Source organism: Pongo abelii, chromosome 17 (assembly GCF_028885655.2).
Source record: "Pongo abelii isolate AG06213 chromosome 17, NHGRI_mPonAbe1-v2.0_pri, whole genome shotgun sequence".
NCBI lineage: Eukaryota > Metazoa > Chordata > Mammalia > Primates > Hominidae > Pongo > Pongo abelii.
Window position 1 is genome coordinate 65,653,001 of NC_072002.2, and position 18,946 is coordinate 65,671,946.

General features: G+C 42.0%; 1 protein-coding gene across 1 annotated transcript in view; it reads left to right on the forward strand.

Annotated features, from left to right (window-relative positions):
• Positions 1-6,182: 6,182 nt before the first annotated feature.
• ME2 (malic enzyme 2) overlaps positions 6,183-18,946 on the forward strand; it is a 67,573-nt gene continuing 54,809 nt past the window's right edge. The window contains exon 1 of the mRNA XM_024236087.3: positions 6,183-7,269. The gene's annotated coding sequence lies outside the window, so the exon portion shown is untranslated. The remainder of the gene's footprint in view (positions 7,270-18,946) is intronic.

The window sequence follows — 18,946 nt, forward strand, 5'->3', positions numbered from 1 at the left end:
GTTCTTAAGCTTGAGTGTGTGTCCAGATCACTTGGAGAGCTTGTTAAAAGGAAGACCCATGGGCCCCAACTCTGGAGTTTCTGATTCAGTGGCTGTGGGGTGGGGCCTGAGAATTTGCATTTCTAACAAGCTCAATGATGATGATGATGATGATGGCCTGGAACCACACTGTGAGAACTCCTGCGTTAGATGTCAACACTGAGTGATTTGCACAATAAAACAGTTTTAGCCTTTAATCAAGTATCAATCATACATGAGGACTTAGGAATACAGGAAGAAATACTTTTTATAAATCTCTACTCTCATGGAGTTTCTAATATGTTGTATAAACAGTATATAAAACAGAAATACATGAGAACTATTAAGAAACATAGGTGTTGGAGACCCATATCAGAACATTCTTATTTTTTATTGGTGTAAGGTAGGCATCAATTTGTTTAAAGCTCCCTGGTGATTCCAGTGTGCATTTACATACTATTACACCAGTGTTCACTGAAGAGCTGAGATTAGAATTTGTCCTTGAATTATGAAGCAGTTTTTAATTGACAGCTTACGTGGGGAAGGCTTTCCCAGGTTGGGGAGTGGGGTGACATAATGCTCCAAGCTTACTTTCAAATCTTTCCAAGACACTGAACTGTACATAAACATATTTTAAAATATTCAGTCTGTACAGTGTAGTTTGTATCCTCTTTCCACTTATTAGTGGTACCCTTGGATGAATCAACCTCTAAGTCCACAGTTTTCCCATACGTAAAATGAGGATAATAATTACACCTACCAGCTGGGCACAGCGGCTCATGCCTGTAATCTCAGCACTCTGGGAGGTCAAGGTGGGAAAACAGCTTGAGATCAAGAGTTCAGGAGCAGCCTGAGCAACATAGCGAGACCTTGTCTCTACTAAAAATAAAAAACATTAGCTGGTTGTGATGGTGCATGCCAGTAGTCCCAGCTACTTGGGAGGCTGAGGCGGGAGGATTGCTTGACCCTGGGAGATCAAGGCTGCAATGAGCTACAATTGGCACTGCACTCCAGCGTGGGTGACAGAGCAATACCCTATCTTGAACAACAACAACAACAAAAACAGAAGTGGCACGGTGGCTCATGCCTATAATCCCAATACTTTGGGAGGCCAAGATGGGAGGATTAATTGAGTTCAGGAGTTCAAGACCAGCCTGGGCAACATGGCAAGACCCCCCCATCTCTAAAATAAAATAAAAAAGAAACAGAAATAATGATACCTACTTGATAGTGTTGTTAGGACAATTAAATAATTTTAATATATACATGAGGTGGGCAGGGTACAGTGGCTCATGCCTGTAATCCTAACACTTTGGGAGGCCAAGGGTGGATCACCTGAGGTCAGGAGTTCAAGACCAGCCTGGCCAACATGGCAAAACCCTGTCTCTACTAAAATTACAATAATTAGCCAGGTGTAGTGGCACACACCTGTAATCCCAGCTACTCAGGAGGATGAGGCAGAAGAATTGCTTGAACCTTGGAGGCAGAGGTTGCTGTGAGCCGAGATCATACCACTGCACTCCAGCCTGGGCAATAGAACAAGACCCTGTCTCAAAAAAAAAAAAAAAAAAGTAAAGATAAATAAAATACATTAGGTGCCTTAGAGGAACGCTTAGCAAATAGTAAGTACTCAATGAATGGTAATTATTATTTATCAAACATCATCTACATGTCAGGCAGACAGCCTGCATGAGAATACTTTGCATCTGTATCCTTTTAAATTTCGCAAAACTCTTGCATATTTTTTGTCTCATTCCTCTTTTCAATGCCCTTTGAGATATGTAGGGAAAGTTTAATTGTGTCCACCTAACCGGAGAAAAAGACATCCAGCCTCTTATTAAGACAGTGTGAGAGCTAGCCCTAGAATTCAAGTATTCCACACTCCCAAAGTGTGCTTTTTCCTTCGATGTAAATAAGCAAATGAACAAAATAAAACAAAAGCAAAAAAAAAAATTTGAAGAACTGAGGCGTTTGTCCAGATAATTTTCAAACACCCCCTCCATGCCTTCCACTCCCACCCCATAGGAATCCAAATAACCTTCCTTCTATCATTGCCTGATTATCTATAATTGGGATGTCTAATTTATGGATAACTTATACTCTGCTTGGAGTTATATTTCTTGCTCAGCCATAGTTCTAGTCAAAAATTGTCAGGTTTTATCTTCATTTACTGGAGAGCCCCTGCATTTAGAAGAGATTCTTTCCTTCCCTCAAGGATTATCCGGAAAGTGATTGAGCCATGTTTAGCCTTAAATCCTACCCTCACTTTTTTGTGAAAAAGCCCATATTTGTATAAATCAACTCTAACTGGGTTTTCTGCTGTTGGGAGCTAAAAATCATTTCTAACAGTTACTGTTAAAATGCACAAAAATCTTGTTCCTCTCGTAATATCTTCATTTATATTTCCTCCTTTAGAATAGCTCATTAACTCTTATTAGGTCAAATTGAGGATGTCAAGTATAAACTACTAGTAGTAGATTAGTAATACTAGTAGTAAGGATAATCATAGTACTGTTTTGATTCTGTGTGCCCCGACCTACTATATATTAGACCTTAACGTTCATTTTTAAAAATTCTATATTTGAAAAATAACTACACACTTACATTATTTCTGGAGACCTATGGATAGATATAATTTCCCTTGGTCTTTTAAGCATTAACTGATGAGACATCTTAGTGTCTCACTATAACTATTACTGGATCAAAGGAGCTTTTTTTTTTTTTGGAGACAGGGTCTCACTCTGTCACCTAGGCTGGAGTGCAGGGATGCAATCTCAGCTCAGTGCAACCTCCGCCTCCTGGGCTCAAGCGATCCTCCCACCTCAGCCTCCCAAGTAGCTAAGACTACAGGCATGCACCATCAGGCCTGGCTAATTTTTTTTTTTTTTTTTGTAAAGATGAGGTTTCACCATATTGCCCAGGCTGGTCTCGAACTCCCGTGCTCAAGCATTCCGCCCACCTTGGCCTCCTAAAGTGCTGGGATTACAGGAGTAAGCCACCTCACTCAGCCCAAAATAGTATCATTTAAAGTTGAAATAGCTCAATTCAAGCAAGAATGCTGGACAGATAGGGGATAAAAGGTAAATGCAAGAAAGCACAGTATTTTTCAAAGCTTAAGATGATCATGCAGAAAATTCACAACCAGTTGCAGAGTAATGACCACTTTATTTAACCCAGGAGTTATAGCCACCAGTGTAATTCTTGCCTGTAGAAACCAGCAGAGGGAAATTTCAGAAGGTTTTAGACACTATGTTTCTACTAATGATTACTCATGTTTTCCAATTACATGTGTCTTTTTCCTGCCTTTTCACTGCTCAGATCCCAATATATGTAATATGTCACTCAGCAGCTGTTACATGAAAGGAACATGTTAGGTTGCTATATTAACTTTTCCAGTATGCATGTGTGTGCACTGGAGAAGAAGAACCCAGGCTCTTCTACTTCTCTCACATGCTTAGAGTGCAGGCCTTCATTCTCTTGTTTGTCATCTTATGGCCCAATGATGGGTGCCATGCCAGTACACATCTGTGGCAAAAAGTGAGATGAAGCAAAAAAGCCAAAGACACATGCCAGTTGAATCTGTTCTTTTTTTAAAAAAAGCCTTTCCAGAAGCCCCAGCCGTCAGCTTCCTTGTATGTGTTTCTAACAGGGTCGCCTTAGACCAGCATGATCCAACTGAAATAGAGTGCAAGCCACAAATGGGAATTATGTATATAATTTTAAATTTTCTGTAGCCACATTTGAAAAGTAAAAGAGGTTTAAAAAATAACTTTAATAATATGTTCCATGAACCCAAAATATACAGAATATTATTTCAACATGTGATCAATATTTTAAAAATTAAGATATTTCCATTCTTTACATTTTTTTGCACTGTCTGCAAATCCAATGTATATCTCAACTTAAAATAGCCACATTGCAAGTACTCAATAGCCATATGTCACTATATTGCATAGGAAAAGAAGCCTGTGAGATTGTGATAGACATTGTGTATATTTGGTCTCTGCCCTGGTTCCTGAGAAAAAGCTTCCAAATCCCTTGGAATTTCCTGAGTGATAGGGGCATCTTTTGTTCTAATGAGGCAACTCTTGGTGGGCTCCTAGATAGCCTCAGGATGGGGGCTGGTTGCCAGGGGAACTAACCCTGTGATTAGAGGATTGGAACTTTTAGCTCCATCCTCTGCCCCCTGACCTCCTGGGAAGAGGAGATAAGGGTTGAGTTGATCTCCAATGGTCAATGATGTAATCAATCACACCTATGTAAGCAAGCCTCTATAAAACTCCAGAAGGACAGGGTTCAAAGAGCTTCCTGATTACTGAACACGTGAAGGCATGTGGAGGATGGTAAGCCAAGAGAGGGCATGGAAGCTCCACACCCCTTGCCACATACTGTGCCCCATGCATCTCTTCCATCTGGCTGTTCATCTGTGTCCTTTATGACATCCTTCGTAACATACGTAAAGTGTTTCCTTGAGTTTTGTGAGCCATCCTAGCAAATTAATATAACCCAGTGACAGGGTAATGGCAACCTGGGACTTGTGACTGGCATCTGAAGTGGGGGACACTCTTGTGAGACTGAGCCCTCAACCTGTGTGATGCGACACTATCTCCTGGTAGATAGCATCAGAATTGAGTTAAATGATAGGACACCCACCAGGTCACAGCTGAAGAACTGGTTGTTGGTGAAGAGCAACCCACACACATTTTGGTGACTAAAGGTGAAGTATTGTGTTCTGTTGTGACTGTGTGTGCACAGTAGCAGAAAAAGTTAGTTCTGTTTTCTTTTTTTATTTTTGAGACGGAGTCTTGCTCTGTCGCCTAGGCTGGAGTGCAGTGGCGCGATCTCGGCTCACTGCAAGCTCCGCCTCCTGGGTTCACGCCATTCTCCTTCCTCAGCCTCCCGAGCAGCTGGGACTACAGGCGCCCGCCACCAAGCCCGGCTAATTTTTTGTATTTTTAGTAGAGACGGGGTTTCACCGTGTTAGCCAGGATGGAATTCTGTTTTCATTAGAAAGTCTTTGACCAATCACTGGAAGTGGCTAAGGGGAAAGGAATTGTTGTCAGAGCAGACCAGAAAACAGCAGTGTCTACCTCCTTGACAGTAGCGGGTATTTAATAAGGAATGAATTGACTTCAATTTAAGCAAAGTAAGTTCCCTCCATGACAGCTCTCTACAACCTTCAACCTAGGATTATTCGAATGTAGGACAAACTGTCCTTAAATTCTTTAAATTGACAAAGAATTGTATATAATTATGGTCGGGCGCGGGTGACTCATGCCTGTAATCCCAGCACTTTGGGAGGCCGAAGCAAGCAGATCACTTGAGGCCAGAAATTTGAGACTAGCCTGGGCAACATGGTGAGAAACCCCATCTCTACTAAATACAAAAATCAGCTAGGCATGGTGGCGGGCGCCTGTAATCCCAGCTACTTGGGAGGCTGAGTCAAAAGAATCGCTTGAACCTGCAAGGCAGAAGTTTCGGTGAGTCAAGATCACGCCACTGCACTCCAGCCTGGGCGACAGAGCAAGACTCCGTCTCGAAAGAAAAAAAAATGTATATACTTTAATGCAATGGGATACAACGTAATGTTTCAATACATTGTGGAATAATCAAATTAGGCTAATATATCCATCACCTCACATACTTATTTCTTTTTGGTGAGAATATTTAAAATCTACTTTTAGCCATTGCGAAATATACATTATGAACTATAGTCACCATGCTGTGCGATATTTCTAAAACTTACTCCTGAAACTTTTTACCCTTTGACCAACATCTCCCCATTCCCCATCCACCCCCCACACCCCCACAACTGTCTTTCAAAGACAAAAGAATTTCACCTCTACTAATGAAGCGTTTATGTAGAAAGACACTGGTAATGTTTCGTTTCCTTCATCCAACCTGCTGCATCTTGTAAATTCCTGGCAAGCAGAGTTACTTTAGGTCATGCGTATTTATAACCTCTCCTTGCCTGCGGTGGTTATTATAGCAACCACATCTATGGATTATCACCTAACTGGAGTTTCCTCCTCACAGGCCCCACCCTTCAATGTTCAGAGAGGGGCGGTTGCCCCAGATTTTATATAATTGTCAGAGTTTTGGAGGGAGCAATTCACTCTTCTTCTCTACTTCCACTCCATCTTCTCAATCCTACATTTCCATCACTTTTAATTTTATTCTGCCTTGCCTCTTTTTTATATTTTACATCTTATTTTTGAAATTGTCATTACCATGCCTTGTTTTAAGAGTACACAAGCTCATTATAGTAAAGAGTTTCGGGTGATAACATTTTCGGAAATAAGGGTGAAGAAATATCCTCCCATGTCACAACCGTCGGGAGGGCGGGGGTAGGGACGTAGGAAGGCACGGTCCCTGCTGCTTTCAAGGACAAGACAATTAAGTGTTCCGGTGCTTTTCTAAGCCAGAACATTGAACATCTATTTATGGTGACTGTGACACTGGAGGTGATTGGTAAATTCACCGCAGGCCAATAACCTTGCCAACAGCCATGAGGAGTGGCAAAGAATTCTGCAGAAGAGCAAGTCCTATGCACACAAAACAGCTCGGAAAGTGAAAGCGTCGCTGAAGTGCGGAAGCCTCGCATTTCCTGGGTCCTCTTCCTCCTTCCTTTGCCGCCTCCTGCCCTCCCGTTCTCCCCCTTCCTCTGTGGCTCAGGCAGGACAGACCCCAACTCCCAGCTTCCCTGGCCTCCGCGGGTTCGGAGACTGGGACCCCCAGGCCAGGAGTGCTGGGGACGCGGTCGGCCAGCCCCGCCTTCCTTCAGGGAGCGGCGGAGCTCCACCTCCTCCTCTGCACTGCACTTCTCACATCCTCAGCATCGCGTCCACAAGGCCGCCGGCCCCGCCTCAGAACCGTAACCTCTAGGAGCTGGCTTGAGGAAGGCGCGGAGGACAGGAACCCCGGCGCCGGCAGCTAAGCCTCCAGACGGAGCCCGCCCCTCCGACCGGTTCCTGCCTCCCATTGGCCCGCGAGCCCGTCCGTCTCCACCGTGGGCCGCGCCTTCCCGGTCCCGCAGCTGGCCGGCTCCTCGCGCCCTCCCCTCACCCGGCCGCTCTTCGGGCCACCTCTGCGTGTGGGGCCGCCCGCGCCAGTGAGTCTGAGCTGGCGGCGGCTCCGGGAGGCTCGCAGAAGGGGAGGGCCGGGCGGCGCGGGAGCTGAGCATCGCCAGGGCGGGCGGCAGGGCGCGGCCTCTCCGCCGGGTGTACCACCTGTCGCGGCGCGAGACCTCTGGTAAGGCCCGGCGCGGTGGGGCCCGGGCGGGGGTCCGGGAGAGTAGCGGGCGCGGTCCTCCCCTGGCCCGGCCACGAGAGCCCAGCGCTGCAGAGCCTCCGGCCTCCGCGTGTGCGGTCACCGCAGGTCCCGGCCTGGCGGTGGGGGCTGGGGGAAGGGAAGCGGCCCGCGGAGTCCGCGCTGAGGGCGGGGGACCGGCTGCGTCGCGGCGACCCAGGTTCCAGCGGCAGCGGCTCTTCCCGGCGCGGTATTTCCAGGTTCCTCCGCCCCCTGGTGCCGGGGCGCCCCGCTCTCGCCCGGGAGCGAGGCCCTGGGCCTCCAAACGCCAGCATCTCTTTCTCGCTCTTTCTGCACCCCTCCACAAAAGGACTTCTGTGGCTGGAAACCCTTTGGCAAGTCTATCTCCTTTATTCAGTCGGGCCGAGTTAACGGCAGGAGTTAGGCTGTGTGTGTGGCTCCTCCCTTTAAAAAAAGACTTGCTGCAGGTTGGAGAGTTCTAAGATTGGACCGATTCCGTCTATTATGAAATGCCATCTGTGGACCGGGACTGGCAGGTGTTTCTTTCACGCTGGCGATAACTGTCTCTGCATGTGGTGTTACCTAGGTGGTCCTAGGTTTCGACTTTCTTTTTTGGTTCCGGAGATAATTCTAGAAAATTTACGTTGCTTGTGGTGAGAAGCGTGATCTAGTTAACACGTGCTTTCTTACAAAACGTTTTATCATCTTCTGTCTGTGGATTTACCTTCCTGATGCTTGTGGCTATCACCTCTAAGCAAAGAGGTTAATAGCATTGCTATTTCTGTTAGTGTTGCAGTTGATAACGATAACAATAGTAGCATGTATTAATTGCTAGCGACAGGCAGTGCGCTGGTTTCTACACGGATTATCTCAAAATAACCCTTTGAGGTTGATACTGTTACTATCTCCAGTTTACAAACCAGGAAACTAAGGTTTAGGTAGGTTAGGTAACTTGCCTAAGACCACAGTTTTAACGTGACAGAGCCTAGATTCAAATTCAAGTGGTCTAACTTCATAGCTGCGTCCTCCACCCCCACTCCCATAAACGTGTATGCTCCTTAAGCATTGCTCATGTTGTTAAGCTAATTGCGATGTTGTACCCATAATTTTGATTTTCAATTTACAAATATTCTGTAAATTAGATGAGAGAAACAGTTGTTTTTAAAAACATACATATAGGCCGTTCGCGGTGGCTCACGCATGTAATCCCAGCACTTCTGGGAGGCCGACGTGGGTGGATCACCTGAGGGCAGCTAATTTTTGTAATTTTAATAGAGACAGGGGTTTCACTATATTGGCCAGGCTGGTCTCGAACTCGTGACCTCAAGTGATCTACCCACCTTGACCTTCCAAAGTGCTGGGATTACAGGCGTTAGCGACCGCGCCTAGCTCCTAATATGACTTTTATCATGCATTAATAGGAAATGTTGGGCTATGCTTCTGTAGAAATATTCTCTTGAGAATAATATATTTATGCTTAATAGCTATTCCTGAGAACTGCTTATGGGTGACACCCTTAGAGGGTGTTTATATGTTTTTGTCTTTTAATATATTTATGAAAACAAAATATTCATAAAGGAAAAAACCCATTTACCATTTGGGAACTTCTTTTGTAAAATTAAAAACTTATAGCTATATATGTATAATCTGTATATTAAGTTAAAAACTCTAATTGATTTTGGTGAATTTCAGACAAACTAGACATATTTTATTTTCTTTAAGATGGAGTTTTGCTCTTGTTGCCCAGGCTGGAGTGCAATGTTGCGATCTCCACTCACTGCAACCTCCGCCTTCCGCGTTCAAGCGCTTCTTCTGCCTCAGCCTTCCGAGTAGCTGGGACTACAGGCATGCACCACCATGCCTGGCTAATTTGTGTGTGTGTGTATTTTTAGTAGAGACAGGGTTTCACCATGTTTTTCAGGCTGGTCTCGAACTGCTGACCTCAAGTGATCCACCTCTGTCGGCCTCCCAAAGTGCTGGGATTACAGGCGTGAGCCACCACGCTCGGTGAACTAGCCATATTTTAAAACACAAATAACATTAAAACCTATATTTACTAAGGATTAATGTTACAGGACAAAATTCACACTAAAAAATTACATTGACTTTATAAAAAGATAACTTTTATTAGAAATTAACTATTTTATTTGAAAGTTACGATTTTGATTTTATGGCGGCATGTTATACCTCCTTTGATCAATATGTACAAATTTCAAAAGTGATAAAAGATATATTCTGTATATACTTGTTTTGGATGACATTTGATGTTGCCTGTATCTGTATGCCGTCCAGATTCTCATTCTTGACTTTGAGATTTGATTTGAAATATTTTGAATAAATGTTAATCATGATTATCCTTATAGCCTCTTATATTAATTTGATCATTAAAAGATGTTGATGCAGAAACTAGTAGGCATTTAGAAGGCACCTTGTGACCACCTTAGTCTACAACTACTAATAGTAATGCTTATGATAACTAGCGTTTCTAGAGCACCTAGAGGGCATTGTGATAAGCATCTTAATGGATTATCTAATTTAAATCTTAAAACAGCCTATTAAATAGGTCTTGTAGTTTAACATTCCCATTTCACTGATGAGAAAATGCGAATTGGGGAGGTTGTGATTTACTCAGCATCACAGAGTTAGCAAATGGCAAAGCCAGGATTTATTTTGTTTTGTTTTCGTTTTTGAGAGAGGGTCTCAGTCTTACCCAGGCTAGAGTGCAGTGGTGCTATTATGGCTCGCTGCAACCTCAACCTCCCATGCTCAAGCGATCCTCCTGCCTCAGCCTCTGAAGTCGCCAGGACTACAGGTGTGTGCCACTACCCCCAGCTAATTTTTAAATTTTTTGTAGAGATGCGGTTTTGTCATGTTGCCCGGGCTGACCTGGAACTCTTGAGCTCAAGCAACCCACCCACCTTGGCCTCCCAAAGTGCTGGGGATTACAGGTGTTCGCCACGGGATTTAAATCCAGGCAGTTTGACTCCAGAACTTGCCCTTTGACCACTCTGCTAGACTATTTCGTATGGGTTTTTTAAAGCAAACTTTGAAGTCAAGTAGTCAAACTCTTTATAGTGATGCTATTGTAAAACTCTAAATGCTTGACACTATTAATAATATGTATATATCAACATTACTACACAGAATTCTGCAAGTTTCCCCTCCCCCACTTTATTGATGAGAAAAATAAAACATCTAAGTCAATGGCTTCCAGACTTTTGGACTTCGCCCACAAGTAAAAAACTGTATATGTGGGGGACAGTTGGGACCAGACATAAGATCTCCAACTTTTATTTCTGTCAAGGTTGAGAACCTTCTTAAACACTACTGCAATCTGGTCGGGCACGGTGGTTCATGTCTGTAATCCCAGCACTTTGGGAGCCAGAGGTGGATGGATCACTTGAGGTCAGGAGTTCGAGACCAGCCTGGCCAACATGGTGAAACCCCATCTCTACTAAAAATACAAAAATTTGCTGGGCGTGGTAGCACACACCTATAATCCCAGCTACTCGGTAGGCTGAGGCAGGAGAATCGCTTGAACCTGGAAGCCAGAGGTTGCAGTGAGCCGAGATCACACCACTGTACTCCAGCCGGGGCGACAGTGATTTTTGAGACTTTGCCTCAAAAACACAAACAAAAAAACTACTGCAATCTACTGTCCTGATCCTTTCCTTAAAAAAGGGACATTTTTACCACCACAAAGGTAGGAAGGTCATAGTTACAACATTAAAACAGAATAAATTTAATATTATGAAAAACTATATTACATTGTGTTAGTTTTTCCTCATTTGGTCATAGACCAGTCAAAAACATGTCCTAAACTAACACCAATTCAGAGGTCATTTGGGAATGCCTGGGTGACACAACTGATTCTGAACTGGTAATTAGCTGAGTCCAGTCCAGATTCACTCTCCAGTCTGTCTGACCGCAAAGCCTGTGCTTGTTGCCCTGTCAGGAGCTCTTTCTAGTGAACAGTGTCTAGGGTTTTGGTCTCCTGTGAACAGTCTTTCTCAGGTGTTGACTATTTCCTTCTCCCCCCAGGTAGGGGGCCAGGGAGAATAGTCTCCAGCAGCCAATGTCTTAACAGCTTTAGTCCCAGTCCAGTTTGTAAATACCACCCAGAGGGTGAGTTCCACTGCTTCCCTGTTTGAGGTGGTTCTTTTGTCCGTGCTTACTCATGGAAGGGGCAAGGCAGTGACCATACCAGGGCAAGAAACCATGGGCATATTCCAGTATTCAAGAAACTCTCCAGCTGGGTGTGGTGGCTTGCTCACACCTGTAATCCCAGCACTTTGGGAGGCCGAGGCGGGCGGATCACCTGAGATCAGGAGTTTGAGACCAGCCTGGCCAACATGGTGAAACCCCATCTCTACTAAAAATACAAAAAAGTAAACGGGCATGGTGGTGGGTGCCTGTAGTCCCAGCTACTCAGGAGGCTGAGTGAGGCAGGAGAATTGCTTGACCCAGGAGGTGGAGTTTGCAGTGAGCCAAGATCATGCCAGTACACTCCAGCCTGGGTGTCTAAAAAACAAAAAAAGAAACTCTCCAGTAAATAGCTTGATTTTACTTAGTTATTCAAAATTAGAATCCCCACCTTCTTTCATTTCCTGTTTTTACTTCACTCGCTCCTATAGTTCTCCTTCTATCATCTTTGTGTAACATAAGGAGTTAGGTGTGTGTTTTCCCCATTCTGTCTTGTCTCCAGCAGATATTAAGCCCACCTGTCTGTTTCTGTCTGTAAGTGTTCTAAGTTCCGATTTCGGCAAAGATTTTTTTCCTTAAGTTGTTTTTTTAATTATGCCTACTGAAGACACTATTAAAATTACTTTTATATTTTATTTTACTCTATCACTTGCTAATAAAATTAAGTTCTCTAATAATTTGAATAATATATGTTTTATCTTTAATTACAATACTCTTTTGCATATGTTCTCTCATTTGATCATCACAGTTTTTCTATGAGGTAGATTTGAGAGGTGGTGTTATCTTTATATACAAGCCAAATTCATTTTTTTTAATTTATTTATTTTGAGACAGAGTCTCATTCTGTCACCAGGCTGGAGTGCAGTGGCGTGATCTCGGCTCCCTGCAACCTCTGCATCCTGAGTTCAAGCAATTCTCCTGCCTCAGCCTCCCGAGTAGCTGGGACTACAGGCACGCACCACCATGCCTGGCTAATTTTTGTATTTTTAGTTGAGACTGGGTTTCACCATGTTGATCAGGATGGCCTCGATCTCTTGACGTCATGTTCCACCAGCCTTGGCCTCCCAAAGGGCTGAGATTACAGGCGTGAGCCACTGCTCCAGGCCCAAATTCATTATTTGATAGGAGCAAGATTTTAACTAGGAGTTGAAAATAGAAGATTTCATATATCAGAAACCTGATCTTAACTGCTGATTCCAAATGTATTTTTTGGGGATTGCCTTTGATTCAAAATAAAATGTATTCCATACCATTTTAGATTTGCCTACCTTGCAGTACTAATCACCAAAGTTTGGGTGTGTGTCTGTGTGTGTGTGTGTGTGCGTGTATGTGTGTGTGTCTGAAATGGAGTTTTGCTCTTGTTGCCCAGGCTGGAGTGCAGTGGTGCAATCTCGGCTCACTGCAGCCGCCGCCTCTCGGGTTCAAGCGATTCTCCCACCTCAGCCTCCCGAGTAGCTGGGATTGCAGGCGCAGGTCACCACACCCAGCTAATTTTTTGTATTTTTAGTAGAGACAGGGTTTTGCCATGTTGGCCAGTCTGATCCCGAACTCCTGGTCTCAGGTGATCTGCCTGCCTCAGCCTCCCAAAGTGCTGGGATTTCAGGCGTGAGCCACCACGCCAGGCCCAAAGTTTTAACTATAGTAAATAATGCTATCTCTCCTGGAAGAGCCACACAAACATATGATGAATTCTTTTAGAACTTCTTTTTAGCTGGGTGTGATGGCTCATGCCTCTAATCCCAGCAACTCACAGGCTGAGATTGGATGATTGCTTGAGGCCAAGAGTTCAAGACCAGCCTGGGCAACATAGCAAATGCCATCTCTACAAAATATTAAAATTAGCCGGGCACAGTGGCTTGTACCTGTAGTCTCAACTACTTGGGAGGCTAAAGCAGGTGAATCACTTGAGCCCAGGAGTTCAAGACTGCAGTGAGCTGTGATTATACAACTGTACTCCAGCCTGAGTGACAGAGTGAGATACTGTCTCTAAAAAAATAATAATAATAAAACTTTTTTTAAATGACAATTTATAAAATTTAAATAGTTTTTTTTCGCCACTTAGCAGAGTATCAGCCATCCCAATTTTGTTAATAATACTTTTGTCACCATGTTGGGGACTCTGGGGAGAAAGCTACTTGGTATATATATATTTTTAACACTGTGCTGCTATAATTAACATTATTAGTCATATGATACTGATTAATAATTTTGAAAAGTGTAGAAACATGTATATATAATTTGTACTTTTAGAGCCAACTGCTGGTACTTTCTGCAGTACACTAATAAATGGAAATAAAGTGACATGGACCTTTTATGCTAGATAATCCTGAAAAGATGTATAAAAGTCAAATTTGAGTAACTTAAAATTTAAAAATAGCCTGAAAAATCTTGCTATTTAAAGAAATCCAGTGAAGAATTTTCTTATATAGCAAATTCTCTCTCATAAAAATAAAATCAATGGAGTTTGCTCAAAGCAGGCTCTACCACTGTTTCTTCTTCTAGATTGTACACATTTAATAGATATCCATTATTAGATTCAGATAGTGAAGACAATTCATAAGTACACAATGCTGGTTCTATATATATGTGTGTGTGTATATATTTATACTATATGCCCACACAAATTTAAAATTTTAAAAAAAGGAAAACTTGGGAAGCCTATACAGGTATATGTCTATTTTTTAACTTAAAATTGAGAAAGGGTAAATTAGATTTTTTTTTTTTTTTGAGATGGAGTCTTGCTCTGTTGCCCAGGCTGGAGTGCAGTGGCATGATCTCAGCTCACTGTAACCTTCACCTCCCAGGTTTAAGAGATTCTCATGCCTCAGCCTTCGGAGTAGCTAGGATTTCAAGTACGTACCACCCTGCCCAGCTAATTTTTGTATTTTTAGTAGAGATGGGGTTTCACTATGTTGGCTTGGCTGGTCTTGAACTCCTGACCTCAAGTGATCCGCTTGCCTCAGCCTCCCAAAGTGTTGGGATTACAGGCGTGAGCCACTGCACCTGGCCAAGTTCTTTTTCTTGGTTTTGTTCATGTTTATAGTTCTTTTAAAAAGCACAAAGGAGAGCTTTATTTAGGACTTTATAACTTACTGGTAATAGAACATTAAGAGAATACTTCATGGTGGTGATTTAATAGATTCTGTTTAATGCTTTTGATGTTTACCTAGAGAAAACCAAATCTGCCTGGACGCAGTGGCTCACACCTGTAATCTCAGCACTTTGGGAGGCCAAGACTGGCAGATCAATTGAGGCCAGGAGTTGGAGACCAGCCTGGACAACATAGAGAGACCCCGTCTCTTACCAAAAATACAAAAAATTAGCCGGGCATGGTGGTGCATGCCTATAGTCCCAGCTACTCAGGAGGCTGAGGCAGGAGAATCACTTGAATCCAGGAGACGGAGGCTGCAGTGAGCCGAGATCGTGCCACTGCACTCCAGCCTGTGTGACAGCAAGACTGTCTCAAAAAGAAAAAAGAAAACCAAATCTGATGGTGTAAGTTTCATAGCGGCTAAAAAGACATGGATTCCTGTAGTGTTAAGTAAGAATATGAGAGCAATACTAACCCTAGGCCTCATTCCGGCCCTGACGTGTGGTAGGTGCTCAATAGATGAGTAAATAAGTATAATATAGGTTTAAACTGAATCAACTTCCAGTTGAAAGTGATCGATTAGTCACATGTTGAAATCTCCCTTTCTTGCTCTGAAAACACAGAGATGGTAAGTAAAATTGAAACAACACAGAGCCAAGTTTGAAAGCAAGAAAGAAATCTCCACATGCAGGAATGAAGAAAGAACCTATAGCAGTGAGCTTGATGGAAGACAAATGTTCCATGGGTAGACAGGGAACAAATACAGTACATAAATACTACTTAGGATCTGAAGTGTTTATTGCTTGCCAGGAGATGGAAACTGAGTTCCCAAGGCCTGTTCAACCTTCAGAATCAAAATTAGACATATTTTGGGAAGCTGAGAATGGGGAAACACTTTTCTCTCCATAAATGAAGACTGTATCCTCCCTGAGGTTGAGACGAGAGTTAAACCATCCATCCCACACCATAAGTAGAATCCTAAGCCTCACCTTGTTTGAATTTGGCTTTGGAATTCTACCCGAGATATGTAACCACCTAACACAGAAACTAATGTAGAAACTAGTTTTAGCCTGTAAACCCTCAGGATCTCATATAGAGGCAAACTTAAAACTGCCTCCAGGGGTTGGTTTCCACAACACACAACATGTATGGGACCACCATCAAAGATTGCAAAGTGAGCTTATAGACAAAAATTATGCCATGAAAGAGACTGAAAATTTATATCCAGGCACTAAAGACATTGGAAAAGGTCTTTAAAATAAATATGTAATGAAGCCAGAATTTAAAGTTATGAAGCATGAACTAGTGACCATAAAACAAAACCAAATAGAAATATAGACATAAAATAATTGAAGTGAAACAACGGAATATCAGAAATAGATAACTAAAGAGCTATATAAGAAGTTAGGTGGTGGATAAATTGCTTAATTAAGAAATGAGGTCAGGCTCAGTGGCTCACACCTGTAATCATAACACTTTGGGAGGTTGTGGCTGGCAGATCACTTGAGCCCAGGAGTTGGAGACCAGCCTGGGCAAAATGGTGAAACTCTTTCTCTACAAAAAAAAAACTACAAAAATTAGCTGGGCGTGATGGCACATGCCTGTCATCCCAGCTACTTGAGAGGCTGAGGTGGGAGGATTGCTTGAGCCCCCGAGGTCGAGGCTGCAGTGAGCTGTGATCATGCCACTGCACTCTAGCCTAGGCAACAGAGCAAGACCCTGTCTCAAAACAAAAAATGAAAAGAAAATATATGAAATGAAATTTTGTCTTGAAAAATGGGATTTAGAAAGGAATGGGAGGGAATACATTTATGAAACAAAAACAACAGAACCAAAGGCTCAGAGGCTGAAAATTTTGGAACAGGAAGGGAAAACAAAATAAAAACCCTGGACTACCACTAGTAAGCTGAGTGATATTGGACATGTCCATTTCTATCTTTGGGCTTTTTTTTTTTTTATTTAAATTAAGATATTTAAACTAGGTGATGTCTAAGACTCGTGATAACTATAATCGTGATTCAAGGAAAATCTAAGTGTGTAAATCTAATTAGAATAAAGCACTATTTAGTTTAAAGTTTATGTACTTGGTAATATGATATATACTCTAATGCTTTAGGAAGGAAGCTCTATAAAGAGTATCAGGGTCATAACAATGTATTAAATAGTGTGGTATTATACTAAATATATTGATCTTCCTGATTCTCTCACAGAGTTCCTCAAACCCTTGGATTTCCTGAATGATAAGAGTGTCTTTAAAGAAAATTTTTTTTAAACTGATGCACAATAGATGTACATAGTTTCAGGGTACATGTGATAATTTAATATATTCATATAATTTGTAAAGATCAAGTCATTGTATTCTGGATATCCATCACTTTCAATATTTGTATCTGTGCTAGAAACATTCCAGTTCTTCTCTTTTAGCTATTTTTAAATGTACAGTAGATTATTATAAACTATAGTCACCTTACTTATCTGTCTAACACTAGGTCTTATTCCTTCTGTCAAGCTGTATATTTTTATCCATTAATCCCCTCCCCGCCATGATAGGAGTGTTTTTTGTCATAATGATCCCCTTTTGATCACACCTGAGTGTATGCTAGTCACCTGAGGTGACTTAGGGTAGAGTCCCTAGGCAGCCTCAGGGTATGGCTGATCACTAGAAAGACCAAGTGATTAGAGGGTTAGAACTTTCAGCCCTATCCATGAGCTTTGGGGAAGGGGGTGCTGGACATTAAGCTGTATAAAACTTTTGAATGACAAGATTTGCTGAGTTTCTGGATTGCTGAACACATGGTGCTAGGAGAGTGGCCTGTCCAGAGAGGGCATGGAAACCCTGCATCCCATTGCCCCCAATGCCTTGCCCTCTACATCTCTTTATCTGGCTCTTCATCTGTATCCTTTATAATAAAGGGGGATTTTTTGAAGACATATTAGAGTAAAGGAATTTACCGTGGATAAGAAGACTTAAAAATGGGCCATGGTTAAAGACTTGTTAAGAGTTCATAATAATAATGATACATTTGACAAGGAAATTTAGTTATTTCTGTGACATACAACAATTTAACATTAGAATTATGACTGACAACATTTCCTAAGACGTATCAGATTTCTAGGAATCTCATGCAGTTTTGGAACAGATATTAACCTGTTCATGTTAATGGGATTCTAGGAAATGGTTAAACATTATTCTTATTTAGCAGTGCTTCCCATATAATTAACATGCCAATAAGCCTAATATGTTTCACTTGGACTTCCACGGGCTGTTTTGGAATGTCCAAGAGTTAGTTTAAGGTCAATAAGACGTAATTTAGAATTTGGAATTTGATTTGGGGAAGCCTGTTAATTATGTCAAAGGTTTAAAACACTTGATCAAAAATAGTATCAAAGGTCACTGTGATGAAATGAAATAATATTCATTTAGCTGAAGTGATTTCAAAAATCAAGAGATTTCAAAAATCAAGAATCCTCACTCTTTGATAGAAAAGCAACCCCATTTTCCAAAAAAAAAAAATCAAAAGGCCTAATAAAGACAGCATGATGCAAACAGAATGTTTCTTCTATTTTGCAGCTTACTCAAAAGGCAAACTATAATCTTTTGTTATTTTTTATTAATACTACACAAAAATCTTGTTCAGAAGAGAAAACCAAATTCAATATATTATTATTTTTTTCTTTTTTTGTACTTTTTGTAGAGACAAGGTCTTACTATGTTGCCCAGGCTAGTCTCCAACTCCTGAGCTCAAGTTATCCACCCATCTCAGCCTCCCAAAGTGCTGGGATTCCAGGCATGCACCACTGTGCAGGGCCTCAATGTATTATTATTAAAGTGAATTTTAATAAAACCTTATAAACAAATTCAATCTAAGTCAGCTTTGACCATACAACATAAGATTTCTGTAAATTTTTTACAACTACTTACAAAATTATTTCAGGTTTTTTTCTTCCCCAACTTGCTTTATCCATTTAGTTTTATCTATATCATTTTTTCCTTCATAATGAAACCTTTAAATAACCTCTAAACTAGACAGAATTCCTTTTTTCAACAAAAAACACATCTTTTGTCTTTCTTATAACCTTCCTCACCAAAAAGCATCCTGCCTTTCTTGTAAAAGAATTGTTTTTCTTTATATCTAGTTGTTTTAATTACATATATTACAATTTTGACTCTTACTAATTTCCAGTATAAAACCTAGTAGGAAGCAATTTTAATTGCTATGTACCAGGTACAGAGTTCTGGACAGAGCTATTAAGACTACGTCTGGAGGACCCAACCCCTTCTAGCATGGCCAGGAGGCACTGCTGGACCAGGAGGGCAGGGCCATATTGAGCCTGGCTCTGCCCTGCAGCTGGTGGCCCAGGTAC